A 22,128-nucleotide genomic window follows, 5' to 3' on the forward strand; every position below is an offset into this window, starting at 1 on the left:
AGTCATTAATATAGCCCTTTACCCTTTTAACGGCTTGATTATATTCATTTAAGGAGACTTGTTCATAAGCAGTAGTTGACAACATAGCTTCTATCTTATTGATATAATCACACTGGTCCATAAAGACATGTTTTTATGTTCTGTCAGAATGCTGTGGCCATCCCTGGGGAAGCACCTGCTGTCATTAGTAATACTGTAGGCCCCAGTCTTCTGTCAAAAAGAAACAGAAAAGAAAGCACCCAATGATGTCTAATTTTGTCAGATTAAACTGTGGGTTGTTGGCTCTGACCTGATCCAACCTTGGCACTGATCCTGAAGCTTTTTGTTTTCCTTTCTTATAATCCCCTGAACTCCACCTCAGTACACAGTAAGAAGAATACACAAACTGCAGCAAAAAGTTGGTCTCTTAACAAAAAACACAAAACCAAGAAAAAAGAGCAGTCCAGCTAACATGGACAAATCCAAATCAGATACATTTTTTAGCAGTATCAGCTCCACATCAGTACCCCAGATCTTGTTTGCTGTCTGAAGTATTCAGGCATGTTTTCCAGGACTCCATAGTACTGTATCCTATTAGTGCAGTTTTTGCTCAGACGTCACTGTTGTCCTTCTCCTCCTCTACCGAGAGAAGCTTTTTCTCTCTAATTTACTTAGTTTAATAGGTTCATAGGTTCATACTAGGCTATCTGCCCAAGGGCATTTATAAGCCTAGCCAGAGTTTTGTGGCTTTCGCCACCCCTTTAGTTTGGAGGATACTATGCCCATTATTTTGCTGTGCCTCTGTCCAGCAGTGACACTGAGATAATCCCTGGGGTATATCTGCGATCTCCCATCCATTGGTCAAGATTTCTCTTGAACAAAGCCAGCGAGGTGCTCTGCCTCACATGTACCGGGATTTTGTTCCACAGCATAGGGAGTCTCTGGGTGATGAATCTGTCCCTCCAGCACGTCCTATTAATAACCGTGTCAAGGTTTAAGTCTCCCGCCCTTGTAGTTCTGAGGGATCTAGATTTTTTGAGGTGAAGCATGTTCATCAATTCTGGGTTTGACATGGCCTTGTATGTCAGGCACAGGTCACCTCTGAGCAGACGGTGGCGACTGAGTAGAGCTGAAGTTCCTTCAGTCGGGCAGCATAGGACATATTTTTGAGACCCTTTATCCTTTTGGTGAGGAACTTTTGGGGCCTTTCCAGTTGCTGCAGGTGTCGTGTCAGATACATTCTGAATGGGGCATTGTACTCAATCATAGGCCTGATGAGTGATGAGTACAGGGGGACGATGACTTCCCTTGATCTAGATGCGAAACCCTTCATGATCAGGTGGGCAATGTAGAAGGTCTTCCTAACTACTTTGGCAATGTGAGTATCAAATGAAAGGTTACTGTCAACCTGGGTACCCAGATCCCTGATAACCTCTTCTGTGCTTAGTGGGTTGCCGCCTATATGGTAGCTAGGGGTAACCTTGTTTTTCCCGAAGGGTATGACTATGCATTTTTTGGTGTTTAACTTTAGGCCATGGTTCTGGCACCAGTTTTCCATTTCTATAAGACCCTTCTGAAGGATATCTGTGTCAGATGTGTTCTCAACTATGGCACCCAATTTGCAGTCATCTGCAAATTTTGTCAGCCATAATCCTCTTGTGCTTGCTTGTACTTCTGAAAAGTAGATGCCGAACAGGAGAGGGCCCAGGACTGAGCCCTGTGGGACACCACTTGTGACAGACTTTGAGTCTGACATGACGCCAGCAACCCTGACCCTGTGGGTTCTGTCACTTAGCCAGTTTGCAACCCATCTTGTGACGTATGGGTTTACATTTAACCTGATGAGTTTTTCAATGATACCTGAGTGGGGTATTGTGTCGAAAGCCTTTGCCAGGTCGAGGTAGGCTGTGTGGACTGCGTTTCCCTCATCAATGGCCTTGGTGACTGTTTTGAAAAAGTCCACCAGGTTTAAAAGGCATGATCTGCCCTTGACAAAGCCAAACTGTGTCGGATCCAAAGTCTGCAAGTCTCCTATGTCTTTATTTATGAGTTCCATTATGATCCTTTCCATAGCTTTGCAGATCAAGCTTGTCAACCTGATGGGACGGTAATTTCCCGGGTCGGTGGAGGCACCTCCTTTGTGAAGTGGGGCCACAGTTGCCGTACGCCACTCCTTTGGCACATATCCTGAGGTGAGGCTAAGATTAAACAGCTGCCCTAACTGCTGGTATAATTCCTCATTGAGTTCATGGAGCACACATCCGGGGACACCATCTGGTCCCATGGATGCTGTGTTTTTTGCCTTGGAGAGAGCAGTTCTCACCTGAGCGTTTGAGATGTTTGGGGGGCTATAATTCTCTGGTATAGATATCTCACCTTTTGGGGGGGAGGGGGGGGAGAAATTTGCAGTGAACCTGTCAGCCAGTATGTTGGCAATGTCTGTAGGTTCAGTAATTTTTACATCATTTTGAACTAATTCTGAGCATATCTGGGAGTTTCCTCCCAGGTTTCTAACATAGCTGAAGAAGGCCTTATGATTGTCCTTTGAGTCCTTGGCGACTTTTCTCTCAAAATTTGCCTTGGATGATTTTATGAGATATCTTAATTTTTTACTTATAATGATCAAGGGAGTTTTCCCTTTTAAGGATTTTGCTCTATCTTGTAGTAGCTTCCTCCTTTTGTTGTAGAGCTTGTTTATGCCTGGGGTCCACCAAACTGGATGCTTGCCTTTGGTACAAAGGGTCTTTGTTTTGTTTGGGATTGCCTGATCCATGCAGTCCTGTAGGTGCTGGTAGAAGGCATTTGTAAGTGATTCAGCGGCTTGAGTAATGTTTTCCGCAGTCTCAGGGGCTATAAAAGAGACCACACTAGCCTTTAGAAGTGTGAAGTTGGCTTTTGAGAAGTTCTTCACTGTGGTCTTTTTTATCTGAGGTGGGGGTGGGATGTGGACTTCCAGTGAGATTAGTTTATGGTCTGATCTCACCAGTGAAGGGTATACTTCCGGTGTTGAACATTGTGACCCCATGTTCGTGATGATGAGATCTAGTATGTTATCTCCTCTTGTGGGAATGGTGACTAGTTGTTCCATGGCATTTGAGTTTATGAACTCTAGGAACCTTTGGGCTAGATTGTTGGGGCTAGAGTAGTGATCCCAGTCTATATTCGGGTAGTTGAAATCACCTAGTATGATGGTATTTGGAGATACATTTATCCCCTCCAGTGTTTTCAGGAAAGCTATGTGAGGTTCCTGAGATTGAGAGGGTGGCCTGTAACATGCTACAAATTGCAGAGCAGTCTTGCCTATGGTTAGTTGCACCTGGATGGTCTCCGATGCATCGTGCGTTGCCACCAACCTTGAGGTGTGGGTGTTCTTAATGAATATAGACACCCCCCCTCCTTTCTTGGTGTTGTCCGGATTTTGGGGCCGGAACGCATGATAAGAGGTAAAGCCTTATAGTGTCGGGGTGCTCTCGGGAGCCTTGAACCAGGTTTCAGTCACAGCACAGACATCGATGTTCTCCATACTGAGAAGGGCCTCGAGTGCGTGCATCTTGAGGTTGAGACTTCTGGCATTGAGCAGCATTACCCTTAGTTTTTTCCTTTTTGTGTTCTAGGGTGGTAGGTTTAGAATTTGAGCCTTGCCTAAAAAAGGCACTATGGGGGTGGCAAGAGCCTTTGCCAATATCCAGAAGCCCAGGGGTGACAGGTGCAAGCCATCCCTTGCGAAGCAGCGTGGCTTGTCCAGCATGTCATCCCAGGCAGACAGATATTGGATCCCCTTTGAATGACACCAGAGTTTAAGCCAATTATTAAAGCTGATCATCTTGTCTCTGTATTGTGGCATCATTCTTGGTGAAGGTAGGATACTGCTCAAGGTCAGGGTCATACCTGCCTGGGCTACATAATCAGAGAGCTCCTCTATGTCTCTTTTCATGTAGTCCAAGGAGGTATGTCTCAGGTCGTTCACACCAGCGTGGACAATGACAGAGTTGTACTTGTACCTGCTGTTGAGAGACCTGAGTGCTTGCGTTATGTGGCAGATTCTAGCACCCGACAGGCAGCTTACTGTGACCTTTTCCTTGTTCAATCTGGTGAGCGGGACGTCAGTGTGTCTGACTATGGAGTCACCAATGACGAGTGTGTCTGGCATTGTATTTGGCCTTAAGGGCTGTGACTGTTTGGCACACTGACTATGTGGTCTATGTGTTTCATGTGTTGTGTCCTGAGGTGGTAGTTGTTTGGGTGTCTGCTTTGGTGGCCACTGCTGTTTTGGTAGATTTTTGATCAGAGCCTCCGAATATGTCTTTGTGTATTTATGTGTATGATTTGAAGTTGTGATAGTACTATGTGAGACTGGGTTTGTGGTGTGTGTGGTTACCTTCTCCTCCTGTCTGGTCTTACCAGTCCTATGTTGAGAGAGCTCAGCCTCCAGTTTGGCTATATAGTTGCATCTCTCGCATGTATTTGTGTTTTGTGGGAGAAGGAGAGGGTTGTCCGTGTACATGAGACAATTGTAACATTGCCTCAATAGTCCCAGATTCACCAGCTGAGCAGGAGAGGACACTAGCAGCTGATCCCTCGACATGCTAGAAGGAATAGACAAGGATTTTAAAAGACTCCGGGGGATGTGGGTGATCGAATGGGGTTTTTGGCTGGTGGGGTACTATGTATAATAAAAGTGCTATATCAAGTAAAAAAGTACTTTAGGAGCAAGTGCTAGGCTTTACAGATAGAGAATATTCTACTTAGGAATCAAGTAGAGCTGAGCTTTTTAGATATAGAATACGCTGGTTAGATCAGCAGTACAGTTCATGTAAGGCTGTTTTAAGGGAAAATTTGAAGAGTGGACTTTAGGTAGCCCGAATAGTTTAACCTTGATTAACCGCCGCTGCTCTTGTGTGCTCCTGTAGCAACTCCGTGCTAAATCGTGCTTTATAGCAGGGGGCTGGAAAAAACAGGAAATGACCCAAAATGGCCAATGAATTACCAGTTGCTGTCTCTAACCACTCCTCTGAGGACAAACAGGCAGCTCAGTACTCCCCACTCTCACTGGTGAGTAAAGAAACTTCCCTCTGGCCACACAAGAAAATGGAGGAACACAGGAACCAAATACAAAGCCCAGGGATCAGCAAATCTGATCACTGGAACAACTAGCTAGGAAAGTTAGGAAAGCAGAAGTATTTTTGGGGGTTTTTTTTAGTTTTTTTTACACACACAGACAGAAAATACAGTAAATGCTTGGTTTTTCGACTAAATGCTATCAAAGGCTAGTACACTTGAGTGTATTAGCCTGTTTGTTAATTTATAAGCAAAACTTTAGCTAAGAAGTGCAGTCAACAAATTAAGCTCAGAAAAACAGAGAAAACAGGTAATATAACAATAATATAGGCACAAACAGTGGTCGAAATGCACAAAAGGTCGAAAAAAGCAATAAAAATGCTTAAAAATACTTAGAATCAAGAAAGTCACTTTTTCTGCTCTCTGCTGCCTTAGGAACTCTGCAGGGGACCACGAGGAGCTATGCCAAGTTCTCTAATGCCAGAAAAGCCCGCCAAAGCGTGCTTTATAGCAGGGGGCTGGAAAAAACAGGAAATGACCCAAAATGGCCAATGAATTACCAGTTGCTGTCTCTAACCACTCCTCTGGGGACAAACAGGCAGCTCAGTACTCCCCACTCTCACTGGTGAGTAAAGAAACTTCCCTCTGGCCACACAAGAAAATGGAGGAACACAGGAACCAAATACAAAGCCCAGGGATTAGGATTCTTGTCTTAGAATTGTAGGAATAGATTTATAGTTAGTTTTTTGAATAGGATTTTTTATAGTGTGCTGTGTGTCTAGACAACTGTTTATAGAGATTATAGATGGTTTTACTGTTAGTATCTTATTATAGGATCAGTTTATGGTGTGTGCTGTGCTTTTCTTAGATAAAGTTTCATAGTTATATTTAGTATCAGTAGTTGTATTAGTGCCTTGGTAGTTGGGTCATGCCTCATGGACAAGAGTTTAAAAAGCATACAGAATGCTGGCACAAGCCCTCCCCAGCACCCGCACTCCTTATGTGTCTATTTCTTTGGTGCTGTCTATTTCAACACTCAGTGTCAGGCCTGCTTCTCCTTTAGCTCCATGGCTTTTCAGACCAGGAGGGAAAAGTTAATTGTTAAGGGCCTTCTTCCCCTCAGAAAGGGTCTGCCACACCATCCATTTCTTCCTCTTCCTATCTCACTAGGAAAGACAAGAAAGCTAAGGACAAGCAGAAGGAAAGGAAGAAAGACAAAGGAGTGGAGAAAGAGAAACAGCAGAATAAAGATAGAGAAAAGTCAAAAGTGAAAGAGAAATCAGAATTAGACAAGTCTCACAAGAGATCACTAGATCCGACACTTGTGTCTGATTCAGATCCAAAGATTATGAGACGTTCAGAACAGTCAGTTCCTTGGGTCTGTCCATCACATCCTCAGTCCCTATTTTCCCTAGGCCTGATGAGTCCCAGACTGCACTCACTGCTCCATCTGGAATTAAGGTATTCTAGGCTGTCTTCAGTGGCATCATCTTCCCAGTCATCTGGAAGCCTGACCAAACAGGATGTTGGCAGGATGATGAGAAAGGTCCTCAGAATTCAGATTCAGCTTGGGGTTCTCTCAGAACCATATTCTGGGAACATACTAGATGCAGGGCCATCTACCTCTCCTACTCTTTCTTATCCAGGCTTTGTCTGTCCTTTGGGCCTGGCTATCTCCGATCTGATCTGTCCAGGAGCACCTTTGCCAGAGTCAGTAATACAGGTTGCTTCAACTCCAACAGGTTCCCTTCCTATATCTGCTCTAAGTTGCTCAGATCCACTGGAGACTCAGAGCGAAAGCTTCTGTGTTATGGCTCTAGGGGATGGGTGTACGCCGAAGATGTTGGAGCCATCTCTTCCCCTTGGCACCTCAGCTTACGACAGCCCAGCACTGAGGTCAGTCTCGGGGTCAAGGCCTCTTGGTTTTGAGGCTTCTCTCCTGTTGAGGGCTGGAAGGGTTCTGATGGGGCCAATAGTGTCCTTGGCTTTTGAGGCTTTTGAGTGGGTCTTTTTGATGCCGAGGGAAAAGTTGCTTCCATCCAGCTTGGTTCCATCAGAACTCCAATTAGACTCTGCTTCTGCTTCTCACCTTCCTGTTAGACAGGGACAGTCAGCTCCACAGGCTTCACAGGCTGCTTGTAATATTATTTACCAGTGTGATTCAAAACCTTCTAGCCCTCTCATTGGAATTAGTTCATAGAAAGAAGACTTGACAGTGGAAGCACTTAGACAGTTCTCCAGAGTCCATCAATGAAGACAGAGACTTGGATGCAGGTGAAGGTTTCCCTAGATCCCCCTATGAAGATGTCACTTTTGGTGAAATCCTTGAATTGATGAAGCAGAGAGGTGGATGGCCCACTGATAGTCCTTCTGCAGATGAGTCCATTTTCCTAAAAGCCTTTGGAGCTGGCTCATCTTAGTACTGGGTGGTACTTCCCATTGCCCCTTTCATTGATTTGATGGCTAAATGGGCATGGATGGACCCTGATGTGTTGCAGCCTATCTCTAACAAACCAGATAAAGTTTTAGTAGCACCAGCAGACCTCAAACACAGGATTAAAGGTCCACCAGTGGATGCTATGGTAGTAGCAGCAGCCACAAAAAAATAACTATAAGAAAGCCCTCGGTCTATCACCCTGACAGGGTGTCTAGACCCATGGATCTCTTCAGGAAACAAATGTATGCTCCAGCAACTTTTGCCCTTTGAGGGCTGAACTACTTAGCCATGTCACCATATTTCAAAGAGACCTGACCAATGAGATTTCCGTGTCTCTCTCGTATTCTACCTGCAAATCTCCAGAAGATGATGGAATCCCAGCTTTCTACCCTCAAATCTACTTCTAACATAGCAATGTGACTGCTTTCTAATGCAGCTGATGACAAGGCCAGAGCAGCAGGCACCTGCATTACCATCCACCGACATGCCTGGATGCATCTTTATGATTTTATGGACAGCTGTAGGACATCTTTCATTAATGCCCCATTCAATGGGTCTATGTTGTTTGGACCTAGAGTGAAAGACACATTGACTAGGAGTCAACAGGATGGTAAGACCCTTTCTCTGTAGTTGGAATCTCCTACTCCACTCCCCAGAGAATCTACTCTAGAAATCAGAGGGCTGGAAAGAGGATGTGGTTCCTGACATCACAGAGCTCTTACCAGGACACTCCTGATGATAGGCTCCCTTGTGACAGAGCAGAATAATTCAATAATGGATGTGACCTGAGAGGCAGAGGCAGTCCACAGAACCAGGGCTTTTGTGGTCCCTTTACAAAAAAGCCTTTTCAGCATCCCTAAAGGTTTTCCTGAGTGCTGTACTGTAGAGGCAGTCAGGGGGTGCTTGTCTTTGCACCCACAAGCCTGACAAAGCATAACTACAAACTTCTGGGTGCTAAAAAAACAAACAGGATGAAGCACACCAGAATCCACAAAGTGTAGTTTATTAAGCGCTTTCATCTTCTAAATAAAAACTTCTTCAGAATGAAATAATTATAAAAAGCTGACCCTATATATATATCCTTCCCTTACTTAATATAATTGGTAAATTACATCACTAATAATTAACTAAAAGGAATACAACTCTCAAAATACAAGTACCACATAGATAAATACATGTAGTACATAATAACATATGCAACTATAAAATTCTTATAAGTTTAAATTACAAAAATCATTAAATGACATATAAATATAATTACTTTAAAATTCTTTAAAAACCTTAAAAAATACAATGTAAGTGATGTGTTTACTAATATATTTACGTATATCCTTCAGCTTTTAGTCTGAGGATAGAACTTATAGATAGACTGCTATTTAGACCGGGTTGTTGCGTGGCATTGGTTCTGTATTACCACTTTAATTCCCTGGATTCCAAATAGTCTTTCAATGGCCCACCTCTATCACCCAATGTTACTTGTTCTAATGTAAACTTAAAACTATGTCCCTCATTATTTGTAACATGTATTGCCAGAACATTCTTTAAATCATGTTTCTTAATGTCATAAAAGTGCTGGTAAACTCAACTTCTAAGGGCATTAATGGTCTTCCCTGTATAGAAACAGGGACACTGGGTACAGAGGGCTAAATAAACAACTGCCTTGCTAATACAGGAAAATGTCTTTTTGTGTATATGTTTACCATAATTAGGTGTACGAATCTCAGTACCTCCTATAATGTATTGACATTGAAGACAAAAACCACACTTGAACATGCCACCTACTTGTGGGTAAATTTGCTGTGATCTTTCAAGCATGTTTTTAAATGTGGTGTCCTTCTTGTATACAATATTAGGTAATGTACCCACTAAATCTAAGTAATCTTTACTAGTGGTAAACAAACTCCAGTTACATTGAATTATTTGACTGATGCCCATAAACTGCTTATTATATTTAAAAAATGCTGATTTATTAAATACATTAGTATCAGACCTGGACTCATCTTCCTGTAAAACAACACCTTTTCCAAGTAGTAGGAATAAATAGCCCTTCTCCCTCTTAGTGACAACCTCCTGTAAAATTTCATCCCCAAAACCATCGGGGGTAGCCTCTTCTTGTAAGCATGCCTTTAAGAACTTGAATTTGTTGTATAAAATCTTCGTGATCAGAGACCATCCTTGCAAGTCTAACCCCCTGTCCTTTTACCAGTGACCTTTTTTGATGCAATGGATGAAAACTACTAAAATGCAAAAGGGTATTCAAATAAGTGGGTTTTCTAAAAATTGTTGTTTTAAAACAATTCTCCACTCTGTTTTTGTTAATAATGTCCAAATAATTTGTCTTATCATAAGTTATTTTATGGGAAAAATCTAGAAAATCAGTGCTGTCTTTAATGAAGGCCAGGAATTTGTTCAATTCCTCCACACTGCCATTCCATAGAATTACTATGTCATCCAAATAATGTCCATAGTAGTTCCAATGTTTAACAAAAGGGCTAGTGAAGATAAATTCTGTTTCCCAAAATGCTAGGACACTTGCTCAGAAACAGAGGCCAATCTTCACATCAGTGTCCTAGAGATGAGGGCAGTCCTCCTAGTTTTGCAGGCCTTTCCAGATGTCCTCCCCAGGGGTGTGATATCAGTACAAATGAGCAGTATGTCAGTGGTTTGACACATCAGCAAACTTACTGTTATCCCCTGTGTCATGAATCCATGACAGTTTGGCAATGGGTGATGTCTTCTCGACTCTTTCTAGATATCAACACATATCCTGGGGTCATCTGATCTACTGGTGGACAAGTTAAACAGATCTGTCTTAATGCCTTAAGACTGGACTCTCAACCCAGCAGTGAAAATCTTGATTTTTCCATCATCTATGCCAACATTGCTGTAATTGTTTGCTTCTCATCTAAACAACAAATGCAGCAATTATTTTCCCTGATCCCACCACAGAGACAGTCACAGATGAATGCTCTAGTCAACAACTGGCCCTCAGAACTCCTCTAAACATTTTCCCCTTTGCCATTGTTGAACAAGTCCATAAAGAAAGAGAGAATGTGTAAGGCCAGGGTGATCTTCATTTCCCCTTTCTGGCCTCAACAAACTTGGTTTCCCTTCTTCTGGCCTCTGCTAGCACATCCTCCATAGATGCTGGACTGCTATCCAGATCTCTTAACACATCCATCTGGACTGCCTGCTCCAGACCAGAAAGCCATGAGATTAACCACTTGGTTATTCCAGTTCTAATATTAGCCAAAGATGCCTGACTTTCTGCTTCTGTTATGTGGATCATTTTGGTATCTCAAAAATGAAACATTGCAAAATATACCATAGCAAGTAGAAGAAATTCTCTATTTGGGCCATGGCCAAAGGTTTTCGATCCCTTTTCTGTGATAATTCATTCAATTTTTTAATAATGGCTCCAGTTATTCAATGATCAAAGTGCAAATGAGAGTGTTCTCTAGTTTCCACATTGGCCAGAACAATACTTCTATAGCTTCCTTTTGAATTTTTAAAGCCTTTTTGAAAGTAACTTTTCTTCTAAGACCTCCTGAGATCCAGTACCTCCAAGGGATATTGCCATCAAGTTGCAAGCACTGACTCGCATCAGCTGATTTAAAATTACTCTCCTGGAAAACAATTTTCCTAGTGGCTGTTACTTCAGCCAGATGAATCTCTGAGATGCAAGCACTTTCATGCAAGCCTCCATATTTGTTCGTTCTCAAACACAGATTTCCTTAAGGACTAATGCATCTTTTCTTCCTAAGGTGGCATCCAAAACTAGTCTGAACCAGTCAATAAATCTACAAGTCTTTTTACCAAGATTTTCAATCAAAGGTGAATACGCACTTCGTGTGCTGGGCATTCATCACCAACTTAGATTCCACCTTCATAGAACTATGCCCTTCACCAAAATCAGATCACTTATTTGTGGCATTCTCAAACTCCAAGTTAGGCAAAGCAGTGACTAAAGTGACTCTGTCTATATGGTTATCTAAATGCACTTCCTTTGTTTAAAATAAGATGGGCTTGTCTTTACAATATAAACCTAAAGCTCACTCCATAAGGGCAGTGGACACATCAGCGGTCTTTGCCAGTATGCTTCCTATTGATGATTATTTGTGCAGCAGCTACTTGGTCTACAGTAAATACATTTGTATCTCATTATAAGCTGGATGAACAATCACGATCATGTTTCTCCTTTGACTCCATTATTCTCAGAAATGTCCTTCCTTGATACCACCTGGGTTTATATGCTTGGGAATTTGTCTCACAGTTGAATTGGATGAAAACAGACAACAGTGAACACAAAAGTTATGCTTTCACCTTAACAATAGATCCATTTTGTCTGATTTTCATCTCGTTCAATATTCCTACCACCTGCCTCCTTCCAAATTGCCACATAAAGGTTTCTGATGACCAAGTCAACTGTGGCATTCCCTATCTTGTCCATGAGCAGTCTTTGCCAGTTCCCTGTATCTCAACCATTTTATTTGTCACATATTCTGGAGTTAGTTTGAACAGAAGTTATATGTTTTCAATGAGCTGCATATGGGTATAATACTTAACAGGGGGCAAACTCAATCTGAGGTACTGAGGTGGAATTCAGGGAATTATGGGTAGGAAAGGGGTCAGAGCCTGAGAACCAAAAAACTTCAGAATCAGTGCTGAGGTTAGATCTGGTTGAATCCGACAACTAACAGTTGAACAAGATGAAAATCAGACAACATGGATCTGCTGTTACAGTGAGTACATAACTTTCATATATATCTATTCCTACTCCAATTTCTTTGGATAGGAGTAGTTTACTGGGTCTGTTTCAGGGTTTAATTAAGGCTACAGATCCTTCTTGTAAGGTAGTTTCTGGCAAAAGAAACAGGGATTCCTCTTTTCCTGAAGAGATTCAAGATTCTGGATCTGAACAGGAAGAGGCAGAGATGGATTCCAAGTTCTTTTCCTCAGATTTCTGATTCAGACTCAGAGGAGAGCTCAGTTTCTGATTCTCCCTGTGGGATTTCTCTTTCTCTGAGACTATTGCTAGAATGTGCAGTGTTTTTCGTTGAGCACTGAGGTTTCTCAAATCATCAGAAAATATTGAGTTGTTACAAAAGGATTTTTCAGAATCTCACTTATTCCTCATATTCGGTCTGCTTTAGAGGATGTGTGTAATTATCTGCAATTTTCCTATTAAGTCAAACATTTACCCCTAAAAAGCAGATAGGGTGTATAAAGTTCCTCATTCTTTTAAATTTTTTATACACTATTCCCAAACCTGACCCAGCAGCTATAACAATAATAATATAAAAATGCTATTTGTCAAGCAGGTAGGGCCACTGGAGACACAGTCCATTTTCAGGGGCAACATCTGGCTGAGTGACTTGCTCAAGGTTACACAGGAGGCATGTGAAGGCTGAGGGAATCAAACCCTGTACTACAGTAAGTATGGCTTACAAACTTAACCTCTGCACCAACTGCCAGACTATATCTTGTGTTGATCCTACTGCTACTAAGCACTTAGTTAATTCCAATCCTACTCTTTCTGATGAGGATGAGAAAATTATTGATAGGCATGCAGTTTTGTTTCTCAAAATATTGAATTGTCAGTCTCATATTTGAAGTCTGTTCTGACAATTTTTCAAAGTGTGAGAAATGTTTTATCTGTAGTTCCTTCTTGTGAGGAAAAATCTACTTTAAATAATTTAATTTCTTCTATTGCACAGATAAGTACTCGTTTGCAGTGTGTGTATGACTCTGTTGATACTTCTTCCATGGCTAGGGCCACTACTACTGTTTTAAAGAGGTTTGAAAGGCTGCATTCTCAGTACCTTCCAGGTGATGTTAAAAATGAGATTTTAAATTCTCCCTTGGATAGAGATGTAGTGTTTGTCCTCTCTGCTGCAGAGGTGATCAAAAAATGTGATGAAAGCAACAAGCTGATCCAGGGGAATCTCTAAGAATTTTCAGCCTTCCTTTTCCAAATTGCCCAAGGGATTTTCTTTCTCCTCTGTCAGTTTTGGCAGAATACAGAATAAACAGTCTCAACTGAATTCAGGTAAACAAAGTTTTGAGAAGAAATGGCAGGGGAGTTCCAAAAATAATTCTTTAACTTCCCCAAACCAAGGACAGTCCAATATGTCTGAATGACTATTCAAGTGCTTGCATTTCTCAGAAGAGAAATCTTTTGGTGAAGACAAAAGATATCCTTAAATCCAGATCTCCCCTTCTCCCTCCCTGCTGCAAAGTAGTCAGTCATGACAGACACTTCAGACTTTGTATGGGGGAGCAGTTTTAGAAGGGATAAAAGTGCAGGAGGTTTGAGACACAAAGGACAAATGCAAGCACATACATTTCTAGGAGATGCTTGCCCTGATAAAGGCACTCAACTCTCTGAACCATTTTTGGTCCCCAGGACCTATTCAAATGATTTCAGGCAATACCACAGTCAGATGGTACATCAACAAGCAACAGAGAACCAGGTCGTACCACATTTGCAGACTAGCCATGTTAGCTTGAGATATAGCTTCATATACAATCTTACTCTACAGGCATCCTACATTCGGTCAGAACAAAACTGTGGTAGACAAGCTGAGCAGGAATGGGGCAGACCCTTATGAAAGGAAACTAGATCAGGGATCTTCCATCATTTGATCCATATGATATGTGGGAAGTTCCTTAAGTAGACCTTTTTGTTTCTTCTTTGAAAAATCACCTGGCAAGATTCTGTTCTAGGGCTTTATGCAAGAAGGCAAGAATGGGAGACAGATGCCTTTTCTTTACTTTGGACAGGAATGTTCCTGTATACTTTCCACTAATGTCCATGGCACTTCTGAAGATTCAGAAGGAATCCCCCAAGATCATTATGGTGACTACCTTCTGGCCTAGGCAACTGTGTTTCTCCCTTTTTTTGGAGATGATCAGGGACAATTACCACAAGCTTCCTCACAGACTGGATCTACTCACAGAAGAACAGGAGTATTTGATACACTCTGACATCAATCATTTTCAGTTGACTGTCTGGATGATAAAGTCTGAATTCCATTTAGGGACCTGTATTGTTTGAGACCATATGCCACAATGCCTAAATTGTCCATAGGGAGCAAATTCCATAACCGTTTAGTAGTCTGCATTCTTTTGAAACCTACCTAGACTTCTTTAATCAATGATTCCAGTACCAACAAGTGTGACCTAAAGTATGACTGCTTGGAGAAAACCAGCAAAATGAATTTCTTCCATGACAATGCATTTGGCAAACACAAAATGTTACACCATGTAGCTTATTTATTAGGATTAATTAAATCCCTAAATACTTTTTGTCTAACTGCCAACAAGTACAATTCTAAGTCCAGAAGACCCAGTCCATCTTACAAGATTGGGATATTAGGTGCTCCTAACTAAACCTCAGCTTCCCACCTGCCCATATAAAATGCCACAGCATAGGCTTAATATTGTTCCAAAATTCCCAGGATGGGAAGAGTGGAAGGTCTTGAGAGGTGTAGAGTATCTGGATAAGAACTATGCATCCAATCACAATGATCTTTTGAGGGTTATCCAGGCAGAGCAGTTTCCAGCTATTCAAAAATCCATTAAACCTGTCTAGTATTCCACTGTAAGTTTCCTTAATAGTCTCTTGTAGAGTAGTTCCAAGTTGAATTCCTAAATATGTTATAGAAACTGAATTATTCACAAAAAAAGCTTATCTAATATATCTATTGGAGGTCTGAAGTTAATTCTTATTAGTTTGTTTTGTCTGAGTTTATTTTATACCCTGACAGGCAGCCAAAATTTTAGAGTTTCCTATGAAGGGTTGCAAGATGTCCCTATGGGTGAGACAGGTAAATTAACTAATTGTCTGCATACAACGAGACCTTATATTTAGCCTTATGTATCATATACCCCGTTATATCAGAGGATCTTAGCTATTCAGCCAGAGGCTCTAAACATAAAATGAATAATAGTGGAGACAATGGGCATCCCTGCCTGGTCCCCTGTTTAATAAGAGAAGGGTAAGAAAGGTTTTTATTGATCATTAACTTGGCTGTCACCCCAACATATAGTGAATGCAGAACTCTAATCAGTGTCTCAGGAAAGCTCCAGAGCAATAGCAGTCCCCACATGTACATCCTTCATGACATCCTGCCAAAAGCTTTTATACCAACTAGGCTAGTAATTACTAAGGGTCTGTTATTCTTAGAAGCATCCTCCATAATTAATATGGTTTTAATGATGTTATCAAAAGTGGTTCTTCCTTACATAAAACCTTACTGATGTAAGTAAATCAGCCTAGGGAGTATGCCAGCCAACCTAGCTGCAGTAATAGCCATAAACAATTTCTAATCATGATTTAACATTGAACCAGGTCTGCATGATGCCAGTTGCAACAAATCCATACCTGGTTTAGGAATTAGTCTTGTTATTGATTCCCTCCAAGAATTGGGTGGGGGCCTACCCTGCAAACATCATTACTTAAGTTAACAAAAGTCTGAACAAATTCCTCACTCCTCTACTTAAATACCTTCACTGGGACACCATCAGTCCCTGACGATTTCTCACTGTTCAATCTCTGTAATGTGTCCAGGACTTCTGTCATGGTAATGGGGGCCATTAAAGACAAAGCCCTTTCGGGAGAGAGAATATTTGACCTCAATGACTTGAAATAATTGTCCAAATCAGGTTCACTTGGACCTGAATCTGAAACATCTGAGTAAAGCTGTGTCCAGTAGTCCACAAAAACTTTGGTTATTTCACCTGGTGCAAAAAAAGCTTCCCAATTACATGATGCCTGATTTGTAGAATATATCTGTCTCTTGTCTTCTCAAGCTCAATGCTAAAAATTATAAATTAGATAAAGAGGAATCAAAGTTCTTTGACTTCAAAGATCTATCCACCTGCTTGGCTCTCTGACTAAATAAGGCATCTAATATTTTTTTCATTCTTAAGAAGTCTGCTTCTGCATCTCTATCCCTCTGCCTAATTTGATGCTATAACTGCAGCATCCCCTCCTGAAACCTTTTATTTTATCAAAATGTTGGGTTCTGTAAATATTTCCCTGAAGACACAAGTAACAATACAAAGAATCCTTAAACCCCTCCTAGACCCTTCCTACATTATCCTCCGATAGATCTAAACTGTCAACCTCCATTGTATTAACTTCATGAACTACTTTTATTACCTCAGACCTATTACACAATATAATACTTATTCTTTTCCGTCCACTGTTACCATTAGTGAAGAACTGAAGCCCTGCCTTTAAAGAAGGATGATGTGAAGCCAGTATAAGAGATACTGCCAATGACCGTGGGCACTGTGCAACCTCATACGATAACCAGAATTTCATCTTTTCTTGAGAAAATTTTTAAGGAAAATGAATAGCTGTATCCAGGACTGTTTGTAAGCTTCTGAGCCCCACAAGCCTTTCTGTGTTGGAGGGAAGCCTTCTAGCTTATCAGTGGGAGTGGTAAGCACTAGGTAGGCTATCTACCACAAGAGTGGTTTCTGGCCCAGAAATTGTAGTTTATTGGCCGTTTGGGCAGTTTTTCCATCTCTTTCAACCTTCTAGTTTAAAAGCCCACGTTTACGCTCATTTCCCACCTTTCCTGAAACTAGTCTAGTCCAGATACAGACTTACTGTATCCAGGACTGCTTGTAAACTTTTGAGCCCCTCCAAGCCTTTCTATGTTGGAGGGAAGAATTCTAGCTTATCAGTGGGTGTGAAAAAATACTTCACAAACTGAATAAACATAAAACATATACCTGGATCTTGTGGTAGATAGGCTACCTAGTGCTAACCGCTCCCACTGATAAACATAAAAAGCATAAAAAAGCAACAGATGTAAGAACACCACAAACTCTATTTATTAAGTGCTTTTCATCCAGCACAGTTTAAAGAGGTTTAATTGAGACATTGGTCACATGACTGGATTGTTGAAACATTTTAAGAGTGTCTATGAAGTTGATTCTGAAAAGCGCTTAATAAGTAAGACTTTGTGGTGTTCTTACATCGGTTGCTTTTTTATGCTTTTTTATGTTTATCAGTGGGAGTGGTAAGCACTAGGTAGCCTATCTACCACAAGATCCAGGTATAGATTCTTAATTTTAGCACTTGAATTTGTTTATTTGTGCTCAGCACTTGTTCAGAATTTGTTGTTAGCACTAAATAAGCTACAAATTACTACAGCACTCAACCTTCCTTCCTCTTTATCTAGAGGAAAACAGTTTTTGTACATACGTTCCTCTCTTGCTTAGAGAAAACAGCTCTTCTACTCACTTTCCTCACTTATCTAGAGGAAATTAGGTTTTTATTCAGGCATGTCCAAGGGTCAGCTCCCAGTGTTCTCTCCTGCCTATCTGATGAATCTGGGCATCTTGAGGCAATGTAGCAATTACCTTATGTACACAGACAACCCTCCCCTCCTACCACCAAACACCGCAACCTGTGGGAGATGCACTTATCTAGCCAAACTGGAGGTAAAGCTCTCTCCAACCAAGACTGAACTTGACAGTCAAGAGGAGAAGGTAAACACTTGCACCACACCACACTAATCACATAGTCATACTAAACCTACACTGCCAAAATCCACACATACAAACACAAAAACATTTGCAGAGGCTCTCAGTAATAATCTGTTCAAGCAACAGAGACATCCAAAGCAGAAACGCAAGCAACCTCCACCCCCCAGCACAACCCAAATGATACATAGCCCACAGACTCAGTGGGCCAATAAACCACAGCCCATAAGGTAAAACAAAGTACCCAACACACTAGTCATATGTGACCAGACTAAACATTGAGAAGGTTACTGTCAGCTGCCTGTCGGTTGCCAGGATCCGCCACATAACCCATGCACTCAGGTCACTCCACAACAAGTACAAATATGTCATTGTCCATGTTGGTGTGAATGACCTGAGATGTACCTTCCTGGACTACATGAAAAGAGACATGGAAGAGCCCTCTGATCTTGTAGCCCGGGCAGGTATGACCCTAGCCCTGAGTAGCATTCTGCCATCACCCAGAATGAAACCACAGTACAAGGACAAAATTAATGACTTCAACAATTGGCTAAGCTTCTGGTGTTATTCTAAGGGGATCCAGTATCTGTCTGCCTGGGGCAACATGGTCGAGAGACCACAATGCTTTGCCAGAGATGGCCTGCACCTGTCGCCCCTGGGATTCCGGATACTGACTAAGGCTCTTGCCACCCCTATAGTGCCTTTTTAAGCAAGGTTCAAATGACAAATTCACCACCGTAACAGGAACAGGCAAGCAAAAACTGAGGGTAATGCTACTCAATGCTAGAAGTCTAAATCTCAAAATGCACTCACTCAAGGCACTCCTTAAAATGGAGAACATCAATATCTGTGCAGTGACTGAGACTTGGTTCAAGGCTCTAGAGAGTACCCCTGCATTACCAGGCTATAACTCATACCACACTTTTTAGCCATCTAACCTGGACCAGAACACCACAGGTGGAGGTGTGTCCATATTCATTAAGGATATCCACACCTCCAGGCTAGTTGCACAGCATAATGCATCCGAGGTTATCCAATCCAAGTGCAACTAACCCTGGGCAAAACTGCAATCCAAATTGTAGCTTGCTACAGACCCCCCACCAAGCCCCAGGAATCCCACTCCTCTTTTCTTGATATACTGGAAAATATTATGGTTCAAACAAACACCCTAATAATGGGCAATTTCAACTACCCCACCATTAACTGGAAAAACTACTCATGTACCAACTCCTTCACTCAACGCCTTCTGGAATTCATAAATTACAATGCCCTGGATCAAATTATATACACCCCCACCAGGGGCAACAATATCCTAGACCTAGTCATTACCAACATGAATGACCGGTTTTCCACACCTGAAGTCAACTCATCGTTGGTCAGATCTGACCATAAGCTAATCACCCTAGATATCCACATCCCACCATTAAAGAAACCACGGTAAACAATTTCTCCAAATCCAACTTCAAGGTTCTTAAGACAGAAGTGGTGCACTTCATGACACTCATGCAGATGGACAACACAGTTACGACTGCTGAATCCTACACAAATGCACTCTATAATTACTTACACGAGTGCGTGGGTAGTGCTATCCCAAACAGAACCAAGACGCTATTCTCCAAAAAAAGGAAGCCAATCTGGTGGTTCCCCTGCCATAAACAAACTCTACAACAGAAGGAAGAAACTGTTGCAAAAGAGAGTAAAATCCCATGAGTGGCAGAGCTTCCTGGTCAGCCTCAGTAAGAAGCTGAGATCCCTTATAAGATCCTCCAAAGCTAGCTACGAAAACAAAATCGCCAGTGATTATAAGGGCAACCACAAAGCATTCTATAGCTATGTCAAGAATCTCAATGGCAACACTCAAATCTGCTCTGAGTTACAGCACAACAGCATGAAAATTACAGAACCAACTGATATTGCCAACATCCTGGCAGATAGGTTCATTGCTAACTTTACCCTCTCTCACCCCCTAAAGGGTGCATATCTATACAGGAAGAATGCAGATTCCCTGTAATCACATCTATGCAGGTAAAAGCTGCACTCTCTAAAACCTAAAACACAGCATCCATGGGACTGGACAACATCTCAGGCTGCATTTTACATGAACTTCAGAATGAACTGGCTCCCCACCTAAGCACCATGTTCAATCATAGTCTCACATCAGGCTTTGTGCTCAGTGAATGGTGCACAGCAATAGATATCCCACTCCACAAAGGGGGAGCCACCACTGATTCTGGGAACTATCGCCCTATTAGCCTGACGAGCCTGGTCTGCAAGGCCGTGGAACGTATCATCATGGAACTCATAAACAAAAACATTGGTAACCTCTTAACTCTGGACCCCACCTAGTTCGGGTTTGTGAAAGGCAGATCATGCATTCTGAACCTGATCGACTTCTTTGAGGCAGTCACCAAAGCAGTAGATGAGGGTAAGGTGGTTCACACAGCCTATCTTGACCTCGCCAAGGTTTTCGACACCATCCCCCATTCTGGAATTATAGCTAAACTCACTAAACTAGGTATAAATCCCTACATCACAAGATGGGTTGCTAACTGGCTCACTGACAGAACCTACACTGTAAAAGTTGCAGACTGCAAATTTGACTTCAAGACCAGTGACAAGTGGAGTACCACAGAGTTCAGTACTGGGACCTCTCCTGTTTGGTATCTACTTCTCTGAAGTACAGGCTAACACAAAAGGCTTCTGGCTAATGAAGTTTGCAGATGACTGCAAACTAGGAGCCATAGTCGAGTCCCCAAATGATGTGGACATCCTACAGAAGGGCCTCACTGAGACAGATGCCAGGTGTCAGAGGCATGGTCTCAAGCTCAATGTCAAAAAATCTGTACCCATGAACTACCACATAAACAGCAGTCTACTTAATGCAGAATGTGTGATAAGAGACCTTGGGACCCAGGTGGACAGTAGTCTCTCCTTTGATAATCACATCGCCACAGTAGTCAGGAAATCCTTCTATGTGGCATACCTCATCACAAAAGGGTTCTCATCCAGTAAAAAAGAGGTCATTGTTTCCCTCTACTCAGCACTCATTAGACCCATTATAGAGTACAACGCCCCTTTTAGAATGTACCTCACAAGACATCTGCAGCAGCTGGAAAGACCACAGAAGTACCTCACAAAGAGGATTACTGGCCTCAAACAGATGCCCTACACTGACCATCTCAAAAAACTCCAGCTTTACTCTGCAGCATATCGCCTACTCCGAGGAGATCTGCCTAACATATAAAGCTATGTTAAACCCAGAACTGTTGGACATGCTGCACCTAAAGAAATCCCAATCCCTCTGAGCTACATGATCTAGGGACCTAAACCTTGTCACCACAATAAACAGGACATGTTGATGGGATAGATTCCTGTCCCAGAGACTTCCTAAACTCTGGAACAAGCTACCCATCTATGTCAAGCAAAGTTCCTCATTAGCACTATTCAAGAAAAATCTTGATCAGTGGAAGGGAAATAGGAAATACACCCCAGGGATCACTTTTGTGGATCTGCTCGTCAGGGGCACAGGAAATTAACTTTTTTGGGTGGCGTAAGCCAAGGAACCTTGTTGGCTAGGCTTACTTAGGCCCTTGGGCCGATAGACTAGCACCTATCTATGAACCTATGAATAGAAGGTAAAAGTTTGTGATGGTAATGCCAAATAAACATGGGCGCCAACCATCTCAAACATCTGTAAAGCTTCCGTATGAAAATTCCTTCTCGATAACACAAATCTCTTCCTTGGGCCAGATGATGATTCATTAGAGCAAATAATACTGTTAAAATATTCCATCCACAGGAATATTCCACTCTGGGAAGCCATCCACTCTCTAATCAAGTATGCCAACTCTCTGACTGAGTGATGTGTCAAAAGGGATATAGCTATGAACTATTGTAAACTCCCTGTTAAACTGTCAAACCTCCCCTGAGGGTCAGATATACTTTCTGATAGCTCAAAGGGAACATTATTCATAATTAAAATGAATGTACCCTTTTTTTGACCATTAAACCGTTTCTATACATGCCCCTTAACATTATTTCCAAATTGTTCAGGTGGGTCTCCTGCAAGCAAACAAAATGTGGTTTTACTATATAGATATACTGTATGAGAATACCTTACTTTCCTCTCTGGGAATATATAAAGTGAGAAA

Source organism: Protopterus annectens, chromosome 1.part1 (genome assembly GCF_019279795.1).
Source record: "Protopterus annectens isolate FY-2018-M chromosome 1.part1, PAN1.0, whole genome shotgun sequence".
Classification (NCBI taxonomy): Eukaryota; Metazoa; Chordata; order Ceratodontiformes; family Protopteridae; genus Protopterus; species Protopterus annectens.